Source organism: Mauremys mutica, chromosome 4 (genome assembly GCF_020497125.1).
Source record: "Mauremys mutica isolate MM-2020 ecotype Southern chromosome 4, ASM2049712v1, whole genome shotgun sequence".
Classification (NCBI taxonomy): Eukaryota; Metazoa; Chordata; order Testudines; family Geoemydidae; genus Mauremys; species Mauremys mutica.
The window spans coordinates 58,587,968-58,602,370 of NC_059075.1; the positions used below are offsets into that span (position 1 = coordinate 58,587,968).

The following is a 14,403-nucleotide window of genomic DNA, read 5'->3' on the forward strand; positions in this document are numbered from 1 at the left end:
AAAAACATCAAGTAGAGAACATAAAGTCCCACGTTCTTAAATAATTTTGGACTAGTTCCAAGAAAAAATCTTATTGGCTTTACATTCTGAGTCCCATATAAAGTCATGAAACCCTCCTCATCCCATAACAAAAGAAAAACGTTCAGGGGGTTTTTTTGTGGGGGAGGGCATAAATATTGATTTCTGCATCTTGGAAACAAACTGCATTTTTTATTGAATTAGGTGTGTGTCTCTTTGAATACTAGTATTTTCCAGATTTATAAACAAATGAATATTTAGAAGGACATGTACAATACAGTTTAGACAGTTACATGCACAAAAAACTTGACAATAATTAGGCTGTTGGTTTGCTGAGACCACTGCCAATCATGCTGATTCAATATTTTTTCCTATATTCCCACATCTATATTTTTGGGACAGGGACAATCTTTTTGTTCTGTGTTTGTACAGCACCTAGCACAATGGGGTCCTGGTCCATGACAAAGGCTCCTAAGCACTATGGTGGTAGTAATAATACATAATGAAAGAAAATAATATCATGGGGCACAGGTAAACATGTGTATTCTACATTGTTGTTCACCGTCATGCAGGGGAATGCACTATGAATGTTATACTTACTGTACAGGCATACAGATTTTTGCAAATATGATTGTGTCCACATACACTGCCATTTAGATTGAAAATGAGGTTGATATGAACAAGGTACATGAAACCCCTCATAAATGCTGTTTGCATTGATAATCTGTCCCTATGGAAGTGTTTTCTCTTATTTGTGTTGCTTATTATGATCGATCTGAAATGGTTGAAGGATGGCGGTATATGTTTTGTAGCAATACTGAAAAGTATTTTGGCTGAGATTTTAAAGGCCACCTAGGAGGTACAGATATATGATTCCCATTGAAATTAATGAGAATTGTGTGTATCAGCCCCTAGGTGGCTTTGAAATCTCATTGTTTTTGCTAAATTTTATATACTTGCATTTCTCTCTGGCAGTTCCTTTCCTTAAATGTATAGTTTGTTTTCTGTTCTGTTTAGTATTTTAGCTTCTGTGTGTAAAGCCACTTTTGCCCTGCTCCCCAAAGCTGTGTCAGCCGCAGTTGAGGCATTGTACCAGGATTTTTAATTTTTCCTAAATTCCCACACACAATAAACAACCATGTACTTATGAAAAGCAAAGTCTGTGCAGGGCAGGGTCAAATACCTTCACAGGTCTTTGGGGATCACATTCACATCCAAATTAGTTTTCACTTCTCATGTTGGTTCTTACATCTGCTGAATTATTTTTTTCTATTATGGCTTTGGAGAATTTCCATTTACTGTAAGTTACAGACGGTGTTGATGAGGTCACTATTTACTTTGAGTGGCTCCTTTATGGAGTAAAGCTAAGACAATAGCATTCAGTGAGCATTGCATGTAATATGTTATTAAATGAATCGTATCACAGCTGTGTAGAGAGGTAGCCTTAGTAGCCATAGGCTAAAAAGACAGCTGTCTAAGGTTCCACATGGAAGGGAGCACGCTAATATCATTGGAACCAGTGAGGTCACTCAGCAATCGATAAGTCCCAAACCACTTTTCTGTGGTTACAGGGAGTCTGCTTACCATCATTGCTGCATGCAACTGAACAGAAACAGGAACAATATATCGGAGGAGAAGTGATTGAAGGTGTTGGCACCTTTATTAGGTTGTCAATGCAACTAATGCTTGTGCTGCTGACATAAACGTTTCCTGTATTAAATGATAATGGATGAAACTCAAAGGATTTAGAGATTACATTCAGATGAGCACCCCAAAATTTGGATTCTTATCCATTCCAAACCTTGCCCAATCCTCGTTGATGAGGAACTCAGACTGGCAACCCTTTGAGAACAGGCTTGCATTATGATCTCAGTATATTCCTCAAGTATCAGGGGGTAGCTGTGTTAGTCTGTATCTACAAAAACAACAAGGAGTCTGGTGGCACCTTAAAGACTATTTTTTTTTAGTGTATTCTTCAATTCTCTGAGGCCAGGTTTTGGTGGTGGTTGATTTCTGAGATTTTAATTATGTCATAATTATGCTAGAAGGTCATACTTCTTTAGGGAAAACAACTCTCTTACTCACTCACCAACTGAATCAAAGGCAATTCTTAAGGAATAAAGCACTACTGACATTAAGAATGACACAATCTGCTCCTAAATACACAACCCAGATGTGGGAATTAGTCACAGGAAGAATCCCATGCACTGCTACAGAATAGGGACCGAGTGGCTAGGCAGCAGTTCTGCAGAAAAGGACCTATAGGTTACAGTGGACGAGAAGCTGAATATGAGTCAACAGTGTGCCCTTGTTGCCAAGAAGGCTAACAGTATTTTGGGATGTATAAAAAGGTGCATTGCCAGCAGATTGATGGATGTGATCATTCCTCTCTATTTGCCATTGGTGAGGCCTCCTCTGGAGTACTGGGTCCAGTTTTGGACCCAACACTACAAGAAGGATGAGGAAAAATTGGAAAGAGTCCAGTGGAGGGCAACAAAAATGATTAGGGGGCTGGAACACATGATTTATGAGGAGAGGCTGAGGGAGCTGGGATTATTTAGTATGCAGAAGAGAAGAATGAGGGGGGATTTGATAGCTGCTTTCAACTACCTGAAAGGGGGTTCCAAAGAGGATGGATCTAGACTGTTCTCAGTGGTAGCAGATGACAGAACAAGGAGTAATGGTCTCAAGTTGCAGTGGGAGAGGTTTAGGTTGGATATTAGGAAAAACTTTTTCAGTAGGAGGTGGTGAAGCACTGGAATGGGTTACCTAGGGAGGTGGTGGAATCTCCTTCCTTAGAGGTTTTTAAGGTCAGGCTTGACAGCCCTGGCTGGGATGATTTAATTGGGGATTGGTCCTGCTTTGAGCAGCGGGTTGGACTAGATGACCTCCTGAGGTCCCTTACAACCCTGATGTTCTATGATTCTATGATAATGACATTGAAGGGGATGTTACTGTATTTTTTGCAGATTAAAAAAATGCTAAAGAAAACATATTTCATGCAAACACATCAGTAACTCAAAATAATATTAGGTGTGAATATAGAGCAACACTTAACCTCCCAGTGTTTAGCAATAACATTTCGTTCTTCTAGTAATGAAATAGAGTCACTTTACCTTTCATCCAGCCTTCAGATAGCCAGCCCATCATAAAAATAATCTGCTGTCTTCCTATCAATAGTGGTTTCTATTTTTTGGCTAAAATGAAATTACCAAGCATTCTAATGGAAACTGACCTTAAAAGTGTAAACAAATCTTATTGCAGGAAAAATTATTAAATCTATGTTCCTTTTGCAGTGCGTCTTTGAGAAAGTATTTGAGGCATTTCTAGTAACTTGTTTTTGTTTAATAAAACATATTTTATGGCAAATAGCTATTTGATTAATTCATTTTGGGCATAAGAATTTTTTTGACTAATATAGACTGAACTTATTAAATGGTCTAAGTAAACTTCATCTGCAGCCCTTGCTTCATAAGATTCTGTCAAAAATATGTTGATTTTATAATATTTTCTTTGTGCCCTGCTTGGTGGACTCTTTAGTCAATGTATAATGCATATGTATACACATAACTCTCAGAAATATATTTACTGATGCACAAATGCATAAGTTCATACCTCTGATTTATGATTTTTGATCACTATGCATTGCTCCTCTGTAAGCATTACTGTGTCTGGTTCAAAATAAGAAAATGGAGTTAGAGATTTAAGTTAGCAGTAATATGAAAATAGAAAGGCAACATTAAATTGTAGCCAGGAACACCAACACATTCCTAAACTACAATACAAGAAAAAGTGGTATAAACAAGAAAAGCCCTCAACTGTAATACTGCATTAATTTGGGGGCAATTTTGCTCAGTAAGAATGTACACATTTTTGGAGAAGCTGAAAAGAAAAAACGTATGGGCCAAATCCTCAGCTGGTATGAATGGAAATATCTCCACTGAACATAGTTTTAGAGGAACTGGGGGTTATTCTTCAAAGTCAAAAGCCCACCCTATAGTCAGCTGATGTGTCATGTCAGTTTCCATAGCCAACAGTACACAAAGGAATGATGTGGCTAACACCATGTCCAACCATCTTTGACTCCCTTAACCCAACAGATTATATCCCCATTCGCTGCTGAATGGACTAGAGGCAGCCTTTCTGTATGAGATTGAGCAAGACTCAAACCCACAACTTCCAGGATTATAGCCAAGCAACTGAACTACTTAGCCATCAGACCTCTCTGGGGATTAGTTTTACAATCTGAAAATTTGAAAATACAGCTTACTATGAACAGGGATCTTCCTAGGAACAAACGTTGCTGTACTTGCTTCAAATGGTGTCTTTAAATCTGGAAGCATGCTCTTATACATATACACATATGCACAGGCAGATCTGATTAAGTAATATGGAAGAAACGTCAACTTGAAATAGCTGCAAGAAAGATATTATAAGCAGGGAGCTTGGTAAACATAACAATAGATGGAAACAATTAAATTTCAGGTTGTACATCTTAATTGTATATCTTGGCAAAGTAATACATACCCTTTTCAAAAATATGGCAGTACATGTTCACCTTCAAAGGATACACTTACATGAACAGAAAATATTATATAGTAATCCTAAATGATTCATGACTTTCATCTGTCATTCAGGTCATGGGATAGAAAGAAAACTGGTGTGTTTAACAAAATTTGGCTACATGGGTAGGAAATGTAGAATAATCATAAATGGAAAGTATTCAAGCTAAAATGTTATTAGTGGAGTATGACAGGAGTCTGTGTTAGGGGTCCAGCTTTGAAATATTTACACAAATATAACTTGTATAGTGATGTGGAAAGCATAGACTTCCAAGTTTGCAGATGACACTTAATTAGTGAGTACAGCAAATAATGAAGTACCACACAGCCGGAAATGAGACATTTGGATGGAATGAAATCTTGACAGGAGAATGAATCTATTATAGCAAATTTTGCAGGAGAAGGCAGAAGAAAGTTTAATTTTTTGAAAATATTAAACTTTCTTGGAAAATAGCAAACCTTTAAATACATCAGCAACTGTTTTTTGCATAGCTTACTGATGTTTCTCAGAGGACTCAGCATTTAAGATGGCAAAGAATTTGCTTCTGATGAATGAGTCATTGCACCAAAATCACTTCACTGCTGCTCATAGGAGCTGTACATTCAGAGTCACTAAAAGGAAGATGGTGAGTGCATTTCAGAGCTGCGCTTGATTAGGTTTTATCCCCTGAATTACTACAGTCTGTGAATGCTGAAAATGAAAAACCCACATTGCAAAAGGACAACAATCAAAAGACATTGCAGCATTGCATGGGATCCACACACAAAGCTAGGTTTGGACTAGAAGACTAGAATCCTCTCTCCCTTCAGTGACGTGCTTGATTTACAGGGCAGAGGAGGGGGAATTTTTGGAAAATATGTAGTTATTGAAAAAGTAATTATATTTATTTTCTTATATCTGCCTACAAGTTAGGCAACCAGGGCAACAAATGCCACTGTTTAACAAGAAGATTTTTCATTTAGTAACAAGTTTTCAGTAGTTCTAAGACAGCAGCTACCGCTGGGAACTCAAAAGAAGAAAAACCACAAAGAGAACACTTACTAGGTAGCATGACTGGAGGAATTAGACCTCACCTAGAATCCTGTTTGTACTTATGGTATCAACCTGAGATATGGCACATCTTCCCAAAGGCAATGTGCAGTTCTGTAACAAATAGCAACAAGAATAAGCACAATTTTAAACTTAGAGCATGACATTGACTCAGATCAACTCATAACAGTGGCTAAGAACACTGACGCATAAGTATTTGAGCATTGGTACTGGGGTACTGGGTGCTTGAGAATTGCTGGTAGATCCAATAGATGATGAAAAATTAGCATGAGCTTAAATGTAAGAAGTTTTTAACAAAAGATCCTGGTCTAGACAGTCAAGGAACGATGTAGTTAACAGTGCCAATAAGGGCCAGTATAGGAAAGATTATGCAGCACAAAAGGTAATGGACATAAGCAGTATTGTAACCTCCTTCCCCCCGGGTGTGGTGTTCTGTCCTATCTAGTGGCACCGAGACCACTGGGGTGGGCGGGGAGAGAGAGCGAGAGATTAATGAGTCTTCTCTATATCCTTAGGTAATAGCCTGTTGGCTTTTAGCTCATGCAGTAGAGTCTCATGCACTAACCTCTAAAGGTCCCAGGTTTGATCCCACCCACTAACAAGCGGGATCTGTCGGTGTTACAGTATCACTCAATTTCTTTATATATTCTGATTACAAATCAATTTATGTATATGTATCAGATCAGAAATCTTGTGATTAATCAGTGCATTTGAAGACTCTCAAAGGGCTTGGAATGATCAAGTTAAAAGATAAGCCATGACACATCTTCAGTATGTCCTACTGTGCCACATAAAATCCTATCCTCACATGCATCCTACCATTCATGTAGTCATAGGCCACAATGTTTTACCTTGGTATCTAATTGCCTAAGAATTTGTCACAACAATATCACTTTACTGTTAAATCTAACTTTACCAGATGAGATCTCCTGTAGTAAAGTGTCTGCAACATTTCATATAACAAACACAAAGAATTTATACTTTCTCTTACATTGGGGACATACATTTGCTCTGTTTAGTGACTTTATCTCAACTGCCTTGAGTATTACCCTTTAATGTGAAGTTGCACAGTTGACTGGCAGGTCATTAAGTAGGCTTTTCTTACAACTACAATGTTCTATATTCTTACAATTTATCATGTATTATTCAGAACACGAGTCTGATACTCCTCTAAGTGGTAAATCAGGAGGAAGTCACTTGAAGTCAAAGGATTTGCCCCAGAGTAAACACTAATGAGATGGAGAAATGCGCCACATATTTCCATACATTAGTAAAATATGCATGACATCTTCCATTGTCTTACCTTTATGAGGAATGAGTAAACTGGAAAGGCGAAATCAATCACTGGGCTATAATTATTAACCTTCATCAGGCTAAATGCAAAAAATAAAATAAAATATAAAATAGGGAGGATTAATACTTCATTCCCTCAAGCACCACCATCTGATATTAACTTTATCTTTGGCAGAAGTGGGGAGTTGAGCAACCTTATGTGGGAATGCATATAGTGCTGCTTTCCAATAACAAAAACAACAAGGAGTCCTTGTGGCACCTTAGAGACTAACAAATATATTTGGGAATAAGCTTTCATGGGCTAAAACCCACTTCATCAGATGCATGGAGTGGAAAATACAGTAGGGAGGTATAAATACACAGCATATGAAAAGATGGGAGTTGCCTTACCAAGTGGGAGGTCAGTGCTAACGAGCCAATTCAATTAAGATGGAAGTGGGCTATTCTCAACAGTTGACAAGAAGGGGTGGAAATCACTTTTGTAGTGCTAATGAGGCCAATATAATCAAGGTGGCCCATTTCAAACAGTTAACAAGAAGGTGTGAGTATCAGTAGGGGGAAATTAGTTTTTGTAGTGACCCATCCATTCCTAGTCTTTATTCAGGACTAATTTGATGGTATCTGTGACGTTGCACCCCATAATGCTTTATAGAAATATGCTAGATATGCTATGTAACATATCTCTGCAAAGGTTATGATCTACTGAATATATTCATCCTATTTGTATGCATGTGTCATTTTTTTATTCCAAGTTATGAATATTGGCTATGTACTTGTTTGATTTTAAGTAGCCTCAGTAAAGCATTTGGTCAGCTTCTTGAGAAAAGTAAGTGCCCAATCAAGAAACACGTAAACTGACGATGGACTTTCATAGATGCCAGTCCACATCTGAGCTTTCCTGGGAACCATGGCATCGGCCTGTAAAGAACTGAGTCATACATAGACATGTGACTTGCCCATGTGACTACAAAACTCCATCTTGTAGCTGTGATGCTGCATAGGAAAACACAGGGGGTTTCCATCCACAAGAGGGAGACTATATAAAGCCCTGGGAAATCCCTCCATTTTGTCTTCAACTGGCACAAAAGATAGCCTCTCCACCCCAAGGAGATGCCTGAAAGAAACTGGAACAAAGGACAGTAACTACAGGGGTGTGAGTGATTGCTGGAACCAGACTAGGAGGAAGTCTAGTCTGTCAAAGAAGCTTATTGGAACATCTCTGAGGGTGAGATTTACCTGCATTTAGTTTCTTACTGTATTAGGCTTAGACTTGTATGTTTAATTTTATTTTGCTTGGTAATTCACTTTGTTCTGTCTCTTATTACTTGAAACCACTTAGATCCTACTTTTTGTATTTAATAAAATCACTTTTTACTTATTAATTAGCCCAGAGTAAGTATTAATACCTGGGGGGTGGGGGGAAACAGCTGTGTATATCTCTCTATCACTGTTATAGAGGGTGAACAATTTATGAGTTTACCCTGTATAAGCTTTATGCAGGGTAAAATGGATTTATTTGGGGTGTGGACCCCATTGGGAGCTGAGTATCTGAGTGCTGGAGACAGGAGCACTTCTTAAGCTGTTTTCAGTTAAACCTGCAGCTGTTGGGGGACGTGGTTCAAACCTGAGTCTGTGTTTTTAGCAGGCAAGCATGTCTGGCTCTAACAAGGCAAAGTACTGAAGTCCCAAGATTCCAGGGAAAACAGGCTCAGCGGTAGTCCTAGCACATCAGGTGGGAGTCCCAAAGGGGTTTCTGTGATCTAACCCATCACAGTGTCCAGTTTGAAAATTAATTCCAGTTCTGCAGTTTCTCATTGGAGTCTGTTTTTGAAGTTTTTTTTTGTTGAAGAATTGCCACTTTTAAATCTGTTATTGAGTGTCCAGGGAGATTGAAGTGTTCTCCTACTGGTTTTTGAATGTTATCATTCTTGATGTCAGATTTGTGTCTATTTATTCTTTTGCATAGAGACTGTCCAGTATGGCCAATGTACATGGCAGAGGGGCATTGATGGCACATATCACATTGGTATATTAGTCTCTAAGGCACCACAAGGACTCCTCAATGTTTTTGATGATATAGACGATCACGGCTACCACTCTGAAATCTTTCCAATAACACTAATTCTAAAAGACACAGCTGGACCTGACAAATGGCTAAACAAGTCTTTCCCTATGCATATTGTGAAATTTATAATCCTGTGACCAAAAAACACATTTAAAAGATTAAAAACTGGAACTAACAGCAATCTCTTTATTACTGACAGAATATCCCAAATACTGGTAATTAGATTTGTTCAGCAAGACTTCACAATAAACACACTTTATATTTTCCTTTAATAATATAAGTGCTTATAGTGTATGTCCAGTTTCACATGAGGGATATTGGGGTAAAATCCTAGCCCTATTGAAGTTGATGAGAGTTTTGCTATTGTTTTCAATGGGGCCTAGATTTTACCACAGAAGTGGGATATTTGTTCAATTATCTGATTTTTTTTCCAGCCAATAACATTAAGAACAAGCTCAACCACTAGAAACTAAAGTACAAAGTGTATATATTATACAGTCATACACAGTTTAGGAAACTACTGATGAGTAAAATGTGGATTTATTGTGATCGTCTATAGTTTGGTGAACACAAAACATTTTAGTTGGTTGTGCTTCCAGAGGAGTTATTTTTCTAAAATGGTAGAGTGCACCAGTCAGGTTGCAAATGCAACAGTACTCTGACTAGATTATCATAATGGTCCTTTCTGGCCTTAATAGCTATTAATCTAACTCTTGTTTACAAAATTCAGAACAGTCAAGTTCATATTTATTCAAAAAATGTAAACATTAATCATAGGTAGTATACTATTAATGTGGTTATGGAATGAGATACACTCTTATGCTTGGGCATCTTCTGATAAAGACTTAACCTTTAAGCTGTGGAATCTCTTTCCTAAGAACTCCATAGAAAATTTGGCTTTGAGACGCTAAAACAGATGCAAGGACAGTGCACACAGTTGTGATAGCTTGTTTTGTTTTTTCAGTTGAATTAGTATGACCCAAGCCCTATTTAGGGCAAAGCTTCCTTGAATGAACTTGGAAAGGTTTTGGACCCTGTCATGATTCCACTATCTTTTTCCTCCAGTGATTAATGAAAAAAGCCTTTTCTCAGGGTGGAGTATAAGGAGTGTTTTAGAGCTGTATTGGCAACAACCAATTTCCATTTTCTTTCTATTTTGTTCAGCCAGATAACTTCCCCAAGAGAAATTGGACTGAAGAACAAAATGCTAAATGGTATATGCAGTCAATTAAAGTTAGTAATATCAGCCCAACACAGTTGAGGGTAAGAGCCGTACCCTTTTTAAAAAAAAAAAAAGTAGAAGTTTTAATACTTAAATACTAATGGTTTCCTTACTAGTCGATATCTTACCTCCTTCAGTGCACTCTGGATAGAACAGCAGTACCTGCATGGCCTTATGTCACACATCCTCATGATGCCATGGAAAATTGTGCAGCTCATCTGCACTTCAGGGAGGTTCCACATCTTCTGAGTGCACACAGTATGCTGTCAGTAAAGGCACACAAAGAATTTTTAGTCAGAGACAAACTAGTGGGCTAAAGTAAAATTAGTAAAAAGCTACCACAGATAGGCAGATCCTGATTCACCACCGTGATACTCCACTTTTACACCAGTGTAAGCCCATTGATTTAACAGCATTACACTTGCTTAAAACTGTAGTCATGCAAAGGCCCTAGAGTAGGTTAATAATTAAAAATCTGGGTTTGTGAATGGACTCGTGAATCCAATTCCTGGGCCTGGTATGCTAGTGTTGATTGCTCATGAATATTGGGACAATCAGCAGGTATTTATGAGAAAGTTTGTACATATTTTGCAGATTATAGCATGACTTCTTATTATCCAAAAATTCTTACTGGAAATTTGTTATTCATTATTCTCTAGTTGAAAAGAGTTTCAACGTCCTCTCAAGGACCGGGATAAACTATATCATATTACCGGTAACTCAAAAGGAAACATATGGTCACTCTCACATTGGGTTAATCAGATCTAGAAGTGGATCTAATGGTCTTATCTGATGTAACCCAACAAATCTATATGATCTTCCAAATGTATTACAAATAGCTTCCTCAACAGATAATGGTTAACCACGTAGAAAAAAAGAGATCACAAAAAGTGTAGTTGGCCAATTTACAGACAATTGTTTTTTAAACAAACCAATACTGGCTCATAAACAGAGGACAAACTCTCATCCAGAGTCTCATCATCTCATGTCTCAATTATTGCAACATCCTTTTCTCTGACCTTGACAAATGAAATCTTACCCTAATCATATCCATTCAGAATGCTGTTGCAATTATTATTCTCCTAGCCCATCTCTTTGATCACATCATCGCTCTCTTTGAATCCCTCCGCTGGCTCTCTCCTCACTATTACATCAAATATACGTTTCTTGTCTTCACATTCAAGTAGGGTGACCAGATGTCCCAATTTTATAGGGACAGTCCTGATATTCGGGGATTTTTCTTATATAGGTGCCTATTCCCCGCCCCCTCCCTCCCCCAGCACTCCCTCCCACCCCCCCACTCTGTCCTGATTTTTATACTTGCTATCTGGTCTTCCTACATTCAAGGCCATGAGGCCAGCCTCCATCGCCCACTTGTTAAATTTTCAAACAAGCACCTTCACACTTTCTCCCATGCTGCCTCTCATGCTTGGGAGGAGCCACCTGTAAACATCTTCAAAACTACCTCATTATCCACTTTCAAATCTCTCCTTAAAACGGTCCCACAATAAACTTGTGGTGTGCTGCCCACAATAAACGTGACAATGGTTCGGCTGCTGATGTGTTGCAAACACTGCCAGTCATGCTGACTGATGTCTCACTGTTTCCTTGTACTCCCCTGTCTACCTGTGTGTATCCATCTGTTCTTTCTTGTCTTATGCTTTTTGTTCTGTGATCATACAGGGCCTAGAACAGTCAATGAGTAGGAGTCCTACATGCTATGGTAATACAAAACAATAAAGATAATAATTAGAATATTTTTCATTACTATTAGTGCTGTTTATTAACAGCAACAATAAAACTACCTCTGATGTGGAGTGCAATCATGACTTGGATGAAGATTTTCTTCAGGTCTAAGGGTCATTGCATAATTTGAACTTCAAATTGTATGCTGGCACAGGGTTAGGTACACTGTGATTAACAGAGTTCTAAGACTCCTGATGGAGACTTTCAAAATAAGGATAGTTAATTACACAAACAAAAACAAAACAGAAGCAGACATAAAAAAAGATTTCCTTTTCAAAGCATGGGGACAGCCATTCAGGCTGACACAGCTGGCAACTTTACTGAGCCCTTGGCCTTGGGAGGCTAGGTTTGTGTATTCTTGAGCTTTGGTCTATCTAATCAAGTCACAGGGCTAGAGGCAAACCCACTAATCAAAGGCAACTGCTTCCTGGTGGTGCCTTTCATCTCCACTCTACACCACAATTCCCCACCCTTTTCCCACAAACCGAAATGATAAATAGGTACCAATGTTGAACAGCTGGGTGGACCAATTCAAGTAAAAAAATTAACAAAATGAACCTTCACCCAAAACTCAGACTGAATCCCAATGGAACCTTTTCTGAGATTTGAAAAACAATGTGGTTTACTTTCTTCCCCTGTTTTTGCAAGGTTCTGCAAACACTTAACTCCAGGTGGGACTTTAAACTGAAAGTACCCATATACCTAAAGAAAGAAGTTTTGTCACTGGAAAGTCTGCCCTAATGAGATGTTCAGGCCAGTTTTTCATAACAAAATACTGTTCTGTAGTTTGGATAGCATCCAAAATGTGGGTGCTAGTCACAGGGGAATTTCCAAATCTCTTCAGGTGATCACAAACCTTTCTCAAAGGTGATCTGTTTTGAAATGTTCTTTTGGGAATGAACTATCATTTGATGAAAAGAACAGGAGTACTTGTGGGACCTTAAAGACTAACAAATTTATTTTAGCATGAGCTTTCGTGAGCTGCAGCTCACTTCTTCGGATGCATAGAATGGAACACACAGACAGGGGATATTTATACATACAGAGAACATGAAAAGGTGGAAGTATGCATACCAACAGGCAGAGTCTAATCAATTGAGATGAGCTATCGTTAGCAGGAGGAAAAAAAACTTTTTGAAGTGATAATTAAGATGGCCCATAGAAGGTGTGAGGAGAACTTAACATAGGGAAATAGATTCAATTGGTGTAATGACCCAACCATTCCCAGTCTTTGTTTAGGCCACAGTTAATAGTATCTAGTTTGCATATTAATTCAAGTTCAGCAGTTTCTCTTTGGAGTCTGTTTTTGAAGTTTTTTTGTTGCAAAATTGCCACCTTCAAGTCTGTCACTGAGTGGTTAGAGAGGTTGAAGTGTTCTCCCACTGATTTTTGAATGTTATGATTCCTGATGTCAGATTTGTGTTAGACTCTGCCTGTTGGTATGCTTACTTCCACCTTTTCATGTTCTCTGTATGTATAAATATCCCCTGTCTGTGTGTTCCATTCTATGCATCCGAAGAAGTGAGCTGCAGCTCACGAAAGCTCATGCTAAAATAAATGTGTTAGTCTTTAAGGTGCCACAAGTACTCCTGTTCTTTTTGCAGATACAGACTAACACGGCTGCTACTCTGAAACCTATCATTTGATGGTCTCTTGTGCCCTTCATCTGAATCAGCCTCACTGCTGGGAACTTTCTTGATATTGAATGCACGTGCCCATATAAAACAGTGATAGAAAAGTTCATATAAAATTGTAATAGCACCATTTTAAAAAGGGAATTTTAGTGATGGCAGTAAGACTATATTTATACACCTTGCTTACTAAATGAGAAAAATATGAAATTTCTAGTCTTCTGCTTTCCATGAATAATTGGCAACAAATATATATTTTTTCTCCTTGTTTAGTGTTTAAATGAAGGTATGTGATAAAAAAATGAAATTTGTATATGTCCTTGTTTTTATTTAAAAATCAGGAAAATAAACAAATAAAAAACAGTGCTTGGTTGCGTCATATGTTCTCCTGTATTATGAATGCCAACTGAGAAACAACCTGAAATTCAAAAACTGTTGAACCACTGCTGCACCACCTGTATATAAGGAAGACAGGTGAAAGGAGTCAGGCATTCCTTCACTAGCTAAAAGTTATCTTTGAGTTAATCAGATGTGTACAATATTTTCCTTAGCAATAGTAACTAATTTCATGTTGAGGGCACAATGTTATTTTAGTTTGTGTATTTAAAATGGTATTTTTAAAAAATTGTTTATTGGCTCCAAAGTTTTAGACTGATGCAAGCTCCAAAAAGGGCATTTGTGCACATACTTTCAGACTGACAAACAGAGAAAGAGAGAAGAAAAAGGAAGAGAGATGAAGAAAATTGTCCTGATATGGGGAAACAATCATTTTGAGGAAGCTTGCACTATGCCTGCTCATGCTGTAAGCGTTTCGA

At 38.0% G+C, this 14,403-nt stretch overlaps 1 long non-coding RNA gene across 2 annotated transcripts; it reads right to left on the reverse strand.

The window, feature by feature from the left end:
• Positions 1-3,633: 3,633 nt before the first annotated feature.
• On the reverse strand, positions 3,634-11,924 carry LOC123368112. Of its 2 annotated transcripts, none has more exons than XR_006578695.1 (6): positions 11,838-11,924; positions 10,340-10,474; positions 6,935-7,004; positions 5,655-5,724; positions 4,289-4,434; positions 3,634-3,689 (listed from the first exon to the last, which is right to left on the reverse strand). It is a non-coding gene; the product is annotated as an uncharacterized LOC123368112 (long non-coding RNA). The 2 variants fall into 2 exon arrangements; XR_006578694.1 differs by having other exon boundaries at positions 5,623-5,724.
• Positions 11,925-14,403: the final 2,479 nt, after the last annotated feature.